Genomic DNA, 15,636 nt, shown 5'->3' on the forward strand with positions numbered 1-15,636 from the left:
TATTCAGCATAACCCTTGGCACTTGGGTGGTGTGGATTTGTTTACTGCAAATTGCTGAAGATGTCCCAGAAATAGCCACGGGATTGCAAGGATGCCAGTTAGTTCTAGACAAGACCATCCAATATGCTAAAGTATCATTAATTCATACCTTTTCTCTTACAGTGGTCAGTTGCTGAAAATGGATCAGATTTTTGGAACAATGGCCAACAAATTGTACTTAGTCCTCCTAATGAGCAAATGCGAAGTTGAGGCAACTATGGATGATCTGACCCATTTTACACTCCTAAACTCACAAAGTCTCCTACAAGAAGGAACCTTGAATGACTACTATTTGAGGGTCCTAGTCTCAGGCCTACACATTGGAAGTTTTCTTAGAAGGATTTCTCCCACCCATTGGTATTGGCAAGACATTACAATTCAGAAGGATGTGAAAAGTTAATGAATGCATTATCCATTGCTGTATAAAGATTACTCCCAAACTCACTGACTTAAGACAATAAACATTTACCATCTCGTGATTTCTGTGGGTCAGGAATTCTGAAGCGCTTTATCTGGGTGGTCCAAGCTCAAGGTCTCATGAAGTCTCAGGTAAGATGTCAGCGAAGGCTGTAGTCCTGTGAAGACTTGCTAGGGGGAGGTCCTGGTTCCGTGGGGACTCACTTGGATGATGCTGATTGTTGCGGGAGGTGTCCCCACATGGGCCTCCGCATGGCTATTTGTGTGTCCCTCCCAGCATGGCAGGCTCCCTCCAGAGTGAGGGATCTAAGAGAGAGCGGGGGAAGCTAGCACATCTTGTATGACCGACCCATCTTATCATTTCTGCGACACCCTAATGGTTACATATCAATGGTTACAGAGCTTAGCGCTACTTAATGTGGGAAGAGATAACACAAGGGTGTGAACACCAGAACGTAAGGCATAATTGGGGATCATCTTCAAAGCTGGCTACCATGATGCCTTTTTGCCTTTATCAGTAATGATAAAGACCTGGGAGGAAAAAAAAAAGAAAAAAAAAGAAAGCATCTCTGTGTCTTATATCTCCATGGAAAAAGAAAGGGAAGAGGATGGAATTTTGCTATGAGGATTAATTTAGACAATAAAGAGAAATGGCTTAGCTCAGTGTGTGGCAGAAGGTAGGAACTCAAAACTTGTTAGGGGCTCTTTTGTTCTCCCTCTTTCTTTCCCTTCAGGGTAATGAGACACCAACTGAATGACAGTTAAATGACCCCAACTTCCTTCCGTTCTGCCTCCCCTCCCGCGCACTCCAGCCATAGTTTCCAAATCCAAGGAAGGGATTCAGCCTTGGCGGTTTAAGTTTGTTTTCCCTGAGGAAGATTGGCTGAGGCTTAATAAAGTCAGGATGTGTGAGAGACACTGCAGTTCTTTCATATCTTAATTAGCAATTAATTAAGTGGAGGTGCGGGTGTCTGGGTATCTGACAGACAGGCTCAATAATTATCTTTTATCATTATTACTAATGGAAAATATGGTCAGGGTGGTTCAAGATTCCCCAGAATTTCAGCTTTAATTGAACAACCCAGTGGAGAATCAAAATGAGCAGTCTGCCCTTTCCACATTGTTTTATTAAAAACATTTTGAAATTTGGCGGTGTCTTGCACTCAGGAGTTTTGCCGGCCTGTTATCCTGGGCTGTGATATTTAGCTAGGGATGGACGAAGTGGGTGCGTCCCCTTGGGATGGCCGGTCCTTCCAGGGAAGCACACGCCCATATTGTGAGGACTGTGGGGACAGCATTTCATGAACACTCTTCTGCTCCCCCTCTCCTCAAGAAAGGTCTCTGTTTAGAGGTCAGAAAAGGACATCACTCCAAGATCTGAGCTGGAGAAGGGAAGGGAGGAGCTTTCTAACCTTGCTCTAGTGATGGTGGCCCCGGTCTCACGGAAGTTCCTTCTGGGAGGGGCAGGAAGGCCCTAAGTTGGTGGTCAGCAGCTTCACAACCTCACGTTGCCATAGGAAGCCAGGCAAGTCAAGAGCGCAGATCCAGGCCACTGCTCACATGACTCAGGGGATGGAGGCTGGGGCTTGGCCTCCACCCTGTTCTGAGCTCACACACAGGGGGTCCTCTGCGGGTGCTCAGAGGGACCCCCACAAGCCGCTCCAAGCCTTCAGTTTTCCAGAGGTGACCTTCGGCAGCCGAATCTATGTCAGACGAGCTTTTCACCCCAGAGACAGCGGCACACTGTGGCCACAGGGGATCACGCAGAGCGACATAAGGGTCCTTCTCTGTCCCCATGTGCCTGATGTCTGTATAGATTGTGCAACACCTCCTAGGTGCCCGGCTACCTCATTATCACTATGCCCAACTGGATTTTTCAGATGAAAGCCCTCCTGCTCTGCCTACATGTATCAGGGATCTGATCTGAGCATCTGGCAAGTTTGGATTCTAGTCAATATCCCTCACCAAGTGGGTAATTTTCATTATTCACAATTCATAGCTCCAACGTGAGATCATTCATCAGGTCTAATGTGAGCTTTGAGATCAGTGGGATAGCTCCTATGTGTGGGACTGGAAGATTCCGGCGTGTCCCCCTAGCTCTGTTTCTTCACACTTGGCTCTGCCTCTGGGGGGCTGGGCTGTAAAGGGCAAGCCTCCTTTTATAGGACCAGGCTGCCTGTAGTTTCTGGCCTACATTCACGGTGCTTTGAGCTGGTTCTTTACTGAGCATTCACCGCTCCTTGACATCCTTCTGAGCGACACTGCAATTTAATAACTGGAGGAAGAGGAGATTCAGTGCATGAATGAGCTCCGTGTCTTAAGAATCAAACTGAGAAGGGAGTTGAGGGAAATTGGAAGGGGAGGTGAACCATGAGAGACTATGGACTCTGAAAAACAACCTGAGGGTTTTGAAGGGGCGGGGGGTGGGAGGTTGGGGGAGCCAGGTGGTGGGTATTAGGGAGGGCATGGATTACATGGAGCACTGGGTGTGGTGCAAAAACAATGAATACTGTTACGCTGAAAATAAAAAAAAAAATGTAATGTAAACTGCTAAAAATCAATAATTAAACTTACACCTTTAAAAAAAAAAAGAATCAAACTGTTAGCTGCGGCTCTGGCCAGGTCACTTTTTTTTTTTTTTTCTAATTTCCTTTGTCTTTTCCACTTAATCTAAATTTCTTAACTTTCCTATTATGTTTCTATTTTGCTTTAACAGTGTGAAAGTAAGTGTGATTTTTAAAAATTTAGAGAGTACGGTTCTGACTTATTTTATCAAGTCTTATAGCGATGGTGCTTAGCAGGGAGTTCACAGAGAGTCCGTGAATTTAGATGGAAAAAAAGAAAATTATACCTGTCTTTTCACCAACCTCTAACAAAAATTTAAAAGTCCCTCTAATTTTAAATGTAGACAACAAGACACTATAGTCTTAGCAGTAGCTGTAATTTTGTCTCCAATAGAAATCACAGATATTTTTATGTCTCATTACATTTGTTGCAGATAGGTTGAAATATTGTTTAAGCTTATTACTATTTTAAAATTATAGTACTTATTAGAGCTGCCAGCAAATCTGGTTATTTACTGTGTCAATAAGGAACCACATATATTACCATACAGCAAAATTGGTTTTTTAGTATTTTGATAACTGCATATCAATAAAATTGCAGTTTCCTCTAGAATTCCTATTCCTGTCTATTTTATTTTATGCATTTATACTGTTATTCTGAGAAGGGGTTCAGAGACCTCAGCAGGCTAAAAGGGTCCATGACAGGACAAGGGTTCAGTGGTCCCGGCTTAAGGGGGGTGGGGGGCACTGGGTGTGTTGACACGACTCCCATCCAGGCCCTGGGCTTTCTGTGCTTTGCCCTGCTGAATCCTTCCTAAAAGCCTGCGAGAAAAGTGCTGTTACTCTCCCCATTTTAGAGTCAGGAGGTGGACACATAAAGAGGCTAAGTAACTCACCCAAGGTCATTCAGCCTCTAAGTGGCAGAGCTGATTAAGAGCTCAGGCAGGTGGAATGCAGATGGCCTCCTTTGTCCTTCCCTTGGTCCCCCAGATGGGTCAATATTGCATGTGCTACTTCATTTGCTTGTGTGTGGCCACGCCGGATGGAAGTGTGTTGCCTGGAAGTTTGATGGCGCGTGCTTGACCTTTCCAACTGGAATGCAAATACCGCAAGGACAGGGTCTGGGCCATTTTTCTTTATTTATCCCTCTGGAGTGCCCAAGGTAGTAGAATTAAGGGATTATATTTCCAGCACAAAGTTGACGGGCAAATATTATAGCATTTCAGCCATTGAAGTCCTCCCTGCCCCCCAACTTGTTATGTTCCAGCCTCACCTGGGGAGGCAGCATGTCTCTTTGGCCAACTGGCTGTTCTTACTCAGAATGTCCCTATTCCCGGCACCCACTCTGCCCCTTCCCTGCCCCATCGGCCTTTCCTACCTCTTTGCCCATGGCCTCCCGGCATCTAAAGGGAGTGGAAAGTTCTGCGGACCAAAGCCTGAGACAGACAGGTGCTTCATTACCAGGAGGCCTCGGGTGCACTGTGCTTAAGTGATCACCAAACTCCATACCACCCTGAAGGACACCCCTTGGAGAGCACTAAGCTGGGCCGCATTGCATTTGCCAGACATCTATCACCGGGGTAATTTCCTGCCTGAGGAGGTGTGTTTGCCTCAGTGGAAGGAGCTGAAAATGAGTCCAAAAAAGGGAAAGAGAATGCCTTGGATTTAGGGGGAGCCCTGGCCTTCTCTTCATCCGATAAACAGCCCCACCTTGCTCGTGTGGAGGGACAGGAGTATGTCTTCTTTCCCTTAACTGGCTCCTGCGGGCAGCTAATTAGCTAAGCCAGAACTTGGCTGGCAAAGGTGTCACCCTCAGGGCCAGAGGCCGAGTATATTTTCTCTGATGGCAGCTCTCTGGTCTTCCTCAGTGATAGCCAGTTTCTCCTCAAAGGGCCTGACCCACAACTATAGGACTGGCCCAGGGTGTCTTGCCTCCTTGGAACAAGTTCTGTTTTAATTGGTTACATATCATTGTGTCCCTTGGATCCAAAATTTAAGGCGGTTCGATTGCTAGAGTGGCACAAGCTCAACCTCCCAGGCATTTGAGGATGAGCTCTTCTCTGGTTTCAGTTGGGTTGTGAGCCAAAGCTCCATGGCTTCCCCATTGGTCAACATGAGCAGGGAGGACACAGGACTTGAACTCTGGGCAGAAGACACAGCACCTGAGTCCTTCTCTTTCATCAGGGGCAGGCCAGGTACTTCTGTGGGCCAGGGCCTGCTCTTGGGGCCTGTGACCCGAGGCAGCACATGGGGAGTCACGTAGTCAAACATGAATCGGATTAAACCAATGGTCTAAATCCAGTGAGAGCACCGTTGTCATCTTGAGCGGGATGACTCTTTTTTGGGTGACATTGTCCAAGATCAAAATCTGGAGAAATAGCAAATATTTAAGATATCTGAACCAGGGCAAAATAGGATAGGCAAAGCCATAGGTCAAGAGCTTCACGCATGTAGGAGTAGACCAGGAAGTTGGGTATTAGGCCAGAACAAGGCCATCGGGACATTCAGGACTGGAGTGTCAAAACTTACTCTGTTCAGGTGCGGGACTTGGGGGAAATGGGAAAAGGAAGTGCAGGATTGGAGCAGTGTACCCCTGGCAGTGTGATGACCAGGCCACTGTCCCTGGGGCTATGGTGGCTTGAGTAGAAGTTCTACATGAAGAAGTCTTAGCATGACCTGAGGAGGTGGGGGAGTTCATGCTAGTGCAGGGGAGTACTGATGGTGGTTTAGCATGAAGTAGGTCCTAGAAAATGAAGGTTTACTTTCTTTAATTGTTCTAAATGTTCAAAAACTAAAATTTGATCTAAAACCTGTCCCAGGGGGCACCTGGGTGGCTCAGTGGGTTAAAGCCTCTGCCTTCGGCTCAGGTCATGATCCCAGTGTCCTGGGATTGAGCCCCGCATCAGGCTCTCTGCTCAGCGGGGAGCCTGCTTCCTCCTCTCTCTCTGCCTGCCTCTCTGCCCACTTGTGATCTCTGTCTGTCAAATAAATAAATAAAAAAAAAAATAAAAAAAATAAAACCTGTCCCGGTATGAGCCAAGGTTATCTAGCCTTATGTTTTAGAGATTGGGGTGGGGTTGATTCTTTTGGGGAGATACTATCCACGGGATTGCTGGGCAATCTTCATGACTCACCTCAATTCACCCTATGTTGGCATTTGGCCCACTGCACACACATTTCCAAATACTCCCGGGGTAAGAGGGAGGAAGTCAGGACCACCTCTGACACATGCAGCTTCTCTGGGCCTCCAGGGAAGTTACTGATCTTAGCATGCGCTAGGAGGAAAACCACGCTTTCAACTTTCTCATTCTCTCATATCTACGTTTGAACTGACATGGTGAGTTCCTCAAAGGCACAAATTGTGACTTTTTCATTTCATCTCCCCAGAGAGGGCCTGGTCAATATAGACAGTGTAGCCTTGAGAAATTCTGGGGGGAGGCTCCCAAACAAAATCCCACCCCGCTTTCCGAGTTGCACTCATCCATCTGCAGCCCTCCCCAGGGAAAAGACAAGGAGAACAAAACCAAAAGGAACAACAGAAACAAAAACCACTTACTGATCACTTATTTTCTGCCAGAACTGAAAATCACTGAAGATAAAGAGATGAATAAGAAGTGATTCTGGCTCTCGAGAAAGATCACAGTCCTCAGGGAAGACACAGTTGTGTGTACGGAAAGCTCTACTCGTGGGGCTCCTGTGTCAAGAGTTTAATGAAGGTATGAGCCCTGGGAGGGCTCACAGCAGAGAGGAATTGGATAAATGGAGAAGTGCCAAGGCTCAGAAATGGGAGAGAACATTCAAGGCTGAGAGAGCCAGTTGAACAGAGACCTGGCAAATCCTGAATCCTTATTTGAAATCCATTTCCTTGTGGCGAGGTTGCAAGTGAGATCCTTTCTGATTTGCGTCATTGACATTCTAAAGAAACCTTCTGGGGATGGGTCAGAACCAAGAAGCCTCATCTTTAGGCCAGGCAGTTGCTTCCATAGTATGATTGGAAGGTATTCATATACCCTCCAAGTCCCTGTTCCGAAACTCGAATTTCTACTATTAGATTTATACCTTTGTCTTACTATTTGCCCTTTCCAGAAGATTTGCATTTTATTTATTTATTTATTTATTTATTTATTTATTTATTTTTAAAGATTTTATTCATTTATTTGACAGACAGAGATCACAAGTAGGCAGAGAGGCAGGCCGAGAGAGAGGAGGAAGCAGGCTCCCTGCTGAGCAGAAAGCCCGATGCGGGGCTCGATCCCAGGACCCTGGGATCATGACCCGAGCCCAAAGCAGAGGCTTTAACCCACTGAGCCACCCAGGTTCCCACATTTTATTTATTTTTTATAAAGATTTTAAAATTTATTTATTAGAGAGAGAGAGACAGAGAGACAGAAGGAGAGGGAGAAGCAGACTCCCTGCTGAGCAGAGAGCCTGACGCTTAACCGAATGAGCCACACAGCTGCCCTGAGATTTGCATTTTAAAACAAAACATAAAGTCACTCACACTATAGTATGAATTAGTCTCCTCAGTTATTGGTCTGGTACACCAAGAGGAAAGGGGTACTTAATGACCACCATAATGAACATCAAAAGGAAAAAGGGAGTATGACAAGGCCATCAAAAATGGAGTTAAGACAAATTAAACCTGCCTCATACTTTCTGTGCTTTGATAAAAAAGAGCTAAGGAGGTGCCCGCTGGCAAATGGGTCTCATATGTAGAGGAGGGAGGGAGCTGGTACTGTCTTTGGTTTGTGTTCTCTGCTTTTGTACTCAGATCACAGTAGTACCACGGTGATCCCAGCATCATCTAGCCCTTCCGTTGCCCCTCACATCGAGCACCGTTCTGACAACAGAAGCTCCATGGGAGACGACGCGCTCAGGAGCTGTGGGCCCTTCCGCAGACAGGCTGTAGAAGAAGTCTCAGGCAGGTTTCCCCTCTTCTGCAGCTGAGCATGGGAGTCCCCTTCTGGAGGTATCTCTGATCACATCTCCAGACAAAATGAATCTGAAAGGTAACCTTCTAGATCATTCCGCTCCAGGTTTTGACTCAAATCTTTGAATGGTCATGCTGGACTCCCAGGAGGTCCAGAAACACCAGAACCTGAAGGTGGTGAGGGGAAAGGAAAGATTTTCCATTTCCCTTCATTGGTCAGCCTCGCTGTGAGATGACACAAGGCGGACCTCATTGCCCCAAGAGAGCTGGTGGCTCAGCAACAATGTCGCGCTCTCCTCCGCCTGTGGTGGCTGTCCACTCCCGCCGACAGGTAAGCCTGGCCTGGACCTGGAAACTTTGGTCTCTAAGACAGAAAACAAGTGCCGCCTCCTGGCCCAGAAAGACCGAGACTAGAAATTCCTCTTCTGCGCCCTTGCTCCACCAGCCTCGGTCCAGGCCAGCCTTCACTCCCCACCATCCTCTCCTTGGCACCCGCAGGCACCCGCAGCCACTCGCTCTCACTCGGCTCTTCCTGCCTGTTTCATCACCGCCTCCTCCTCCTCCTCCTCCTCCCTGGGTTTCCAGCCCCTCTCTCGGCCCTTTCCAGGCGTTCTCCACACGGCCTCCAGAAGGTTGGTTCTAAAGTAAATCTACTCGAGTTTTTTTCCCCTCTGAAACCTGTCAAGGCTTAGGATGTGACCCAGGTCCTTCGTGATCTGGCTGCTCTCACTGCCCTGAACCCACGCTGTTCCAGCCTCCCCTGCCTCCTCCCTGCCCTCCAGCCTTGCTCGGTCCCCATTCCCTTTCTCTTGCTATCCGGGCCCTTGTATCTGCTGTTCCATCCACCTAAAAACTTGTCCCTGCTCAAGATTGATTGTCCAGGATCCGGCTTCTCCAGGAATGATGGGCTGATCCTGACACCCCAGGGATGATGGGCTAAGTGCCATCCTCTCCACTGCCTCCCCTTTCCATCCTCATAATAACCTTCCGAGTGGGGCTTCTGTTGCCTACATATAAATGACATGTCCTCAGCACCCGGCTCTGTGCTTGGGCTGCAGAAAGTCCGTTAGCCTCAGACGCCAGGAAGACACAACCTTCTGCGGTCCCCACTGTGGCTTGGAGAACTCAACTCCACCCGTCAAGCGAAAATGCCCACATTCTATACTCCTGTGCGCTGCTCGAAACCGTGTGCAGAAGCAAAGCAAACAAGTGATTAAGTAATGGCAGGCAAGTATTTCACTAAGTGTCCTATCCAAATAAAATAACAGGAAAAGTGCCTTTCGGTACTGATTAACTGCAGCTGAGAATTAAAGATCATTTGTAACAAATCATTACAGTCAACTGATTAAAAATGAATGAGTTTGTAGAGAGAACCGTTGCTGAATCTAGGGCTGGGGGGAAAAAAAAAGACAGTTAAAACACATTAACATGAGATTCCCACCCTATGCACGAGGGGCCACACTGATTTGCCATTTTCCACCACTGGGGTGCCCAACAGCGGGAACGGCATGAATCCGAGTACAAGTCCGGCTTGGGGTCCAAACCCCGGGCCTGGCTCTGTGAGATTGGGAATGCTTCTCTAACCTTCCCTACCTATCTCTGAGAAAATAATAATGGGGAGAAGGGCACCACCACCGTTAGATTGAACAGGACAAGAAATCGCCGACATTTGGCTGTATTTGACCTACAGAAATGGCAATTTCATAGGGTTCTGCGGAATATTACCAAAAAGGGCTGCCAGGGAATCAAAATGAGATAATGATTGTAACTTGGAAGATACTCTGTAAGCGCAAGGCTAGCGGGAAGTCTCTCCTAGCATTGGAGCAAGAGCTTGGTGCTCAGCATGGGGCCAGTCCCTGGAAATAAGAGACTTCCTCGTTTGCATGAATTAATGTTAGGTGGGAGGAAGGATAAAAGAGAAAGACCAGAAGGGGTCAAAGAATTCCTCCCGCTTGCAAAAGCCGGGTCTTCCCTTTCTCAGCCCTTTCTCCACCTGGAACACTATGCACACCCCTGCGAGCATTTTACTTATGGGTGTGAGCTTTATTTCACTGTGAATTTTTTTTAAGAACTATAAATGAGGCTATTTCACTCTGAATTTATAGTCAATTTGGGGGCGAGGGAGGCTGTCTGGTATCAGATAGGCTTAGCCCATCTCCGGCCCTGGGGCCAGCCCCAAATCTGATCTCTCACTCCCCTTGCTGTGCAAAAACCTCAGTGTCTGAGTACTGGCATGAAAATGAGTGCTTGGTAAATGTGTTTAGTGGAATAAAGGGAAGATGGGATGAATGAGCTCTCAAAGCCTGCTCGGCCTGTAGCCTGTCCCTTTGCCATCCGACAGAGCCCAGATAGAGGATAAAGGTCCTCTATGCCCACACCCCCAAGCCATGGAATTAGCATCTCTCTACATCTCCTGATTTGATGCAAATGATGGCAAGCAATTTCCTCATAATCACAAAATGCTTCTAATGAGACCGTTTATTCTTACTTTTAAAATAACTTCTACATGGCATTAGTCCAAACCCTTTACTTACCAAATACTCCCCTGTATATATGAACCATCTATATAACACACACATAATTTTTTAAGCTCCCTTTCCATCTGCATTAAAGAACTTATTGAGATTTAACTTATTTTACCAAATTCACTCCAGTGCTTTCGTCCTCATTAGGCAAAAATGCATCCTCTGTGCAACCTAGATAACTCCTTTTCCTGAAGAACTTAGTTTAACCCCACCCCTACTCCCCCCCCAACCCGCCCAACATCGCTCCCCCCTCATCCCCACCCCCGGCCATGTGGCTTCGTCCTGGGACTGGGAGACGGAGCTGAAGGCCAGATTCATGAGCTCAGAAGCATGTGCTCACACAGTAAATGCTTTCCACGGGGAGCCACATTTAACATTGCTGCGGCCATCTTGAAATCCATAGCAATGTTTGGACAAAGGACCCCACGTTTTCATTTTGCACTGGGCCCTGCAAAGCACAGAGCTGCCAGGGTTGGCAGAGACAGAGAGGTGTAATCCAGGAGCAGAGGGCTTCAGGAGAGGGTCTGAGGAGGGCCTAAGCAGGTCAGCAGGGCACCTCCTAGGAAAGCTGAGAGTAGGGAGCACAGCCTCAGAAGAGCCTTGCTGGGTGAGAGAAGGACTCTAGAAAAGGGAGGTTTGCTAAGGAATCTTGCGAGGCTAGAACGATTGGGCTCTCAGGGCTCCAGAGATCACTTGAACACGAAGGCAAGCAGTTAGTCCTCCAAATTCTTCCCTCCCTAGGAAGGAGATGGTGTCTCCTAGAGCCAGCAAGCAGCCAGAGAGTAAAACCAGTAACTGGAAAAATCTGACCGTTGTGTTAATGTGACACAGACTGGAACAGGCCATTCATTTGTTACTTATTCCTTTAATCAAGTCTTCCTGAGTATCTGATGGGTATGCACTCTGTAGTTCATGAGCAATTTCAAAGACAACAATAATTCAGTCTCTGGTCTGGGGTACTCCTCATCTCCAAAGAAGAGAAAGGCATGTGAGTGATCGTGGGATACAATGTTCTAACAAAGGCACAGTGAGGTAATTAGATGGGGCCATAGGGAGGTTATTGGTGATCTGAGAGGGAACAGATTTGGTGGCCTGATGGAAGTTAAAGCCAAATGGGGGGTGAGGAGGTGGAGATTATACGTTTAGATTTCTCAGTTAATGGTGTTGACTGCAGACAAGGAAAGAGAGAGAGTGAAACAGCTTAAGGTGGAGATAGAGTAGGAGGGAAATTTATTTGGGAGAGAAGAGACTTACAGCTCTTTGCAGACTGAGGAGGAAGATTTGCTGGAAATGGGGAGATTGAAGGTGTAAGTATTGAGGTTAAATGCCTGAAAATACGTGGATCTGTGATTCCCACATAGTATTAACAAAAACAATAGCAAACACTTCTAGAGTGTTCACTAAGCACTTGGCTTGACTTCGATCGCCTTGTGTGTGTTAATTCAATCTTTAAAGCAGCTCTGTGAGGTAAGTATCATTATCATCATTCCCATTATACAGATGAGTAAACTGAGGCATAGGGAGTTTAATTGACTCATCCAAGATCACACAGCTAATAAGGGGCAGAGCCAGAATTCAAACTAAAGCCAGCTCCAGGGAGCCCCAGAGAGCAGGACCTTAACAACCACGGCTTATGGCCTCTCCTGGAGGTACAGAAAGATTTTTGAGCCATAAGCAACTGCCTGGGAAGCTGATGTGCTGGAGAGGGTCATATGCACGATGAGTGAGGGATGTGGCAGGTAAGTAGGAAGGGAGTGTCCACGGAGGACAAAGTTCTGGTTGCTTTGAGAGTAGAATTGGAAAGCTATGAACACTGAGCCTTCCATTTGGGGTACCCACCTGATTGTTTTAGTCTCCCTTCAGCCTCTGGCAGTCTGACTGGGACCGGGAGGTGAAAAAGATGAAAAGGATAAGGAGAGGAAACTAAGCAGGATAATCCAAGGGGAGGAGCAGGGGAGGAAGCCAGGTTCATTCCTGGGGTGCCTTCACTACTCGCTGGGTGCCTCGCGCCGTGGGGGGGACTGCAGCTTCCGTGAGGAAGACCCAGCCGTCTCTTGGAGGAGCTCCCCAGGAAGGCAAACACAAGAGGCTGCTTTGACTCTGGGGTACACGTGGTGTGCACGAAAGGCCAGTGGAAAGGGAGCCCAGAGACAGAACCTACCAGGGCAGAGTCACCAAGCGAGAAGCAGATCGTCCGCATGTCTCATCTTACAGATGCCCCCTCTTTTCACTCTCTTTGTGAAGATCAGGCACAGTCAGTGGGATGTGGAACTCCCCTCCAACCCGACCAAAGGCAGAAAGACCATGAGGGCAGGGTTGCTCTTCCGAGTTCAAAGTTGGAGGAATCTAAACTGATACCACACATCTAAGTCCCCAAGCTCGGCGTGCCTTTCAGGAGGCATTTCAAAGCGTGAGTGGCCTTTCATCACTACCGAGGCTGCAGGACGCGTTGTGACTTGTCAGGTCTCCCCGTGTCACCTCCGTGTGTGGCAGACACTCTGAACGGGAAAGCATTCCTCTTGGACTCTGGGGAGGGCTGAAGACTTCCCTCTATGGTAGGAAAAGATATGGACACACCGGAAGAAGGGGATTTCCCAAGATGGCCCCAAGGATGGACGGTGCGAGGCTTGCTTCAAGTCGGCCCGTCTGTTTTCCTCCCGGATAAGGCTTGTTGCTAAGCTAGGGTGAAATGAGCAATTGGGACTGCTCTGTGAAGTGCTTGTCTCTTTCTCTCATCCTTCCTCTGCACTTTACTTGGTCTTCCCAACTCATCCTCTGACTCTCTTTTTAAGAGCAACAACTGTCCAAACAAACACACCACAAATGTTAACTGGCTTATGTGTGCCAGGGGACCGCAGTCTCCCAGGTAGCCTGGCCTACCTCCTGCAAATCTGCTTCGTGGTGTCCTGACCTGAGAGTACCGGGTATAGCTCTTGTGAGCATCTCTGATCCCACCACCTCCTACCCCAGTGCCCTCCACATCAGACTGACATTTCCCACCTGTAGCACATTAAAGTCACGTGTCCCTGGATTTAGTTTGTGCTTGACCGTAGCCATCCTCTTCGGGAAATTCCATAACCGTGTCAATGCCTTCCCTGCAAACTTGAGCCTACATAGCCTTCTCCTTAATTAGCAGCTAGCCCTCTGTGCTGATCCCTTAAAGTGGAAAAGATGAAGCAGAAGTTAGTGGTAAGGAAAGAACTTCAGAAAAAGTGAAATTGGGGCTGGTACTTGAAGGATGGGTCATCCTTTCTGACATATAGACAAAAAGGAAGAGTGCTCTAGGCAGAAGAAACAGCATAGGCAAAGGCACCGGGGTATGACAGGACAGAGTGAATTAAGGGAAAGGTACAGTCTCATGGGGTTAAAGCTTCCACCTATGTATGGAGTGTGGCAGTGACAAATGCGACCCCTGAAGTCATGTGAAGAGCACTGAATATCATGATCAGAAATTTAGCCTTGGGCATGGCCCTCTAGACAACTGAGGTCCACGAAGAGTTTGTAAGGTGATTTGGGTTTTAGAAATCTAAATGTGGGGGCGCCTAGGTGGCTCAGTGGGTTAAAGCCTCTGCCTTAGGCTCAGGTCATGATCCCAGGGTTCTGGGATCGAGCCCCGCATCGGGCTCCCTGCTCTGCGAGGAGCCTGCTTCCTCCTCTCTCTCTGCCTGCCTCTCTGCCTACTTGTCATCTCTGTCCGTCAAATAAATAAATAAAAGAAAAGAAATCTAAATGTGGCTGCGTGAAAGTTGGAGTTGGTGGGCAAAGACCTGAGGCAGAGAGGCCATTGAAATCCCACCCAGGCAAGAGCCTACATCAACCAGGCTCTTGGCGTTCCCCCGTGGACCAGGCAGGCTATGGAATAGGCACAGGCAAGGCAGGCTCTCACCCAGGGGCTCTCAGCCCTGCCATAGAGATGATTCTCATATCCTCCTGGGGGATTGTCTCAGAATCCTGCCTCCCCACCACTCTTTTCGCAGGATAAAGTCAATTTTCTGAAAAATAAGCCCAGAGACCCTTGCTAGGAATGATGGCTGCACATGTACAGAGTAAGGCAGATGACCCCACCACGCCAGCCTCAAGATGCGGCTCCTCTGTGAATTTCTTCCAATATCGTGCACATCGTATTGGTTTGCTGATACCCGGTTGCCTCTAATGAGAAATGCGCCCACGCCAGAAAGATACTGAAATCAGCCTGTTTTCCCCCTTGTCAATCTTTCTCCTGACTTCTACCTCTCTGCTTTCTCTCTTCTCTACCTGTTAGTCTAAGACCATATCATGTGCAAATTTTCCTCCCTTTAGCGCCCGCCTTCTGCTGGTTACCTGCCCCATGGCCCTCCCACCAGTTTTATTCTAAGCTAAAACTTAACAACAGCCACAGCAAATGTGAGATCAAGGACGGAGAGCTTCTCCACCAGGGAGCGCCTGACAGTGAAGGTTAGGAGACATGAGGCTAATGAACTAGGGAATATTGGTTACATCTCACTTGATTACACTCAGAAAATGTAAAACCATCTTTGAGTCATGACTGGTCATTTGTCTGCTGGAATGCTCTGAGCAACACCCCACTCCCATTTATCTCCCCCTTCAGGTTCCAGTCAAGGTTTCTAGAAATTAGTGATTTATCACTGGATACGACAATTACCATTGGGATCTGCCAAGCCAGGAAAAATCAGCATGTCCCTTTGGGCGTGTTATCTCTCGTCGGGTACGGTCTTCCTGCAGCTGGGAACAGACCCACACACCCATGCACGGGTACATGCACCCATGCACAGGTAGAACGGCAACCTTACCCAATGGTGTGTCTGGACCACGAAGATCAGACCAGAATCACAGAACCACAGCTCTTCAGATAGGCCTGCAGGCTCCTAATAGGCTCATGGTCCAGAGAGAATGTGGGGGTCCCCACACAGTCTGTTTTGGATTCTTTGGCACATAAGGCTCATTCATTTGGATGAGAGGTGAAAAGCGCTTTCTTCCTGAGCCATAACTAAAGAGAGCAGCATTCACATATGAAGAGTTGAAGGTCAAGCTTGCTGTTATGTCTACAGCACTGATATTAACTACAATGCCCTATAATAGTAACATGTGTTAATGAGGGCATGAGAGACTTCTAATTAACATGTTGGTTATTTCTGCTCCGTCCTGAACAATCTCACCACGG

Source organism: Martes martes (genome assembly GCF_963455335.1).
Source record: "Martes martes genome assembly, chromosome: 15".
Taxonomy (NCBI): Eukaryota; Metazoa; Chordata; class Mammalia; order Carnivora; family Mustelidae; genus Martes; species Martes martes.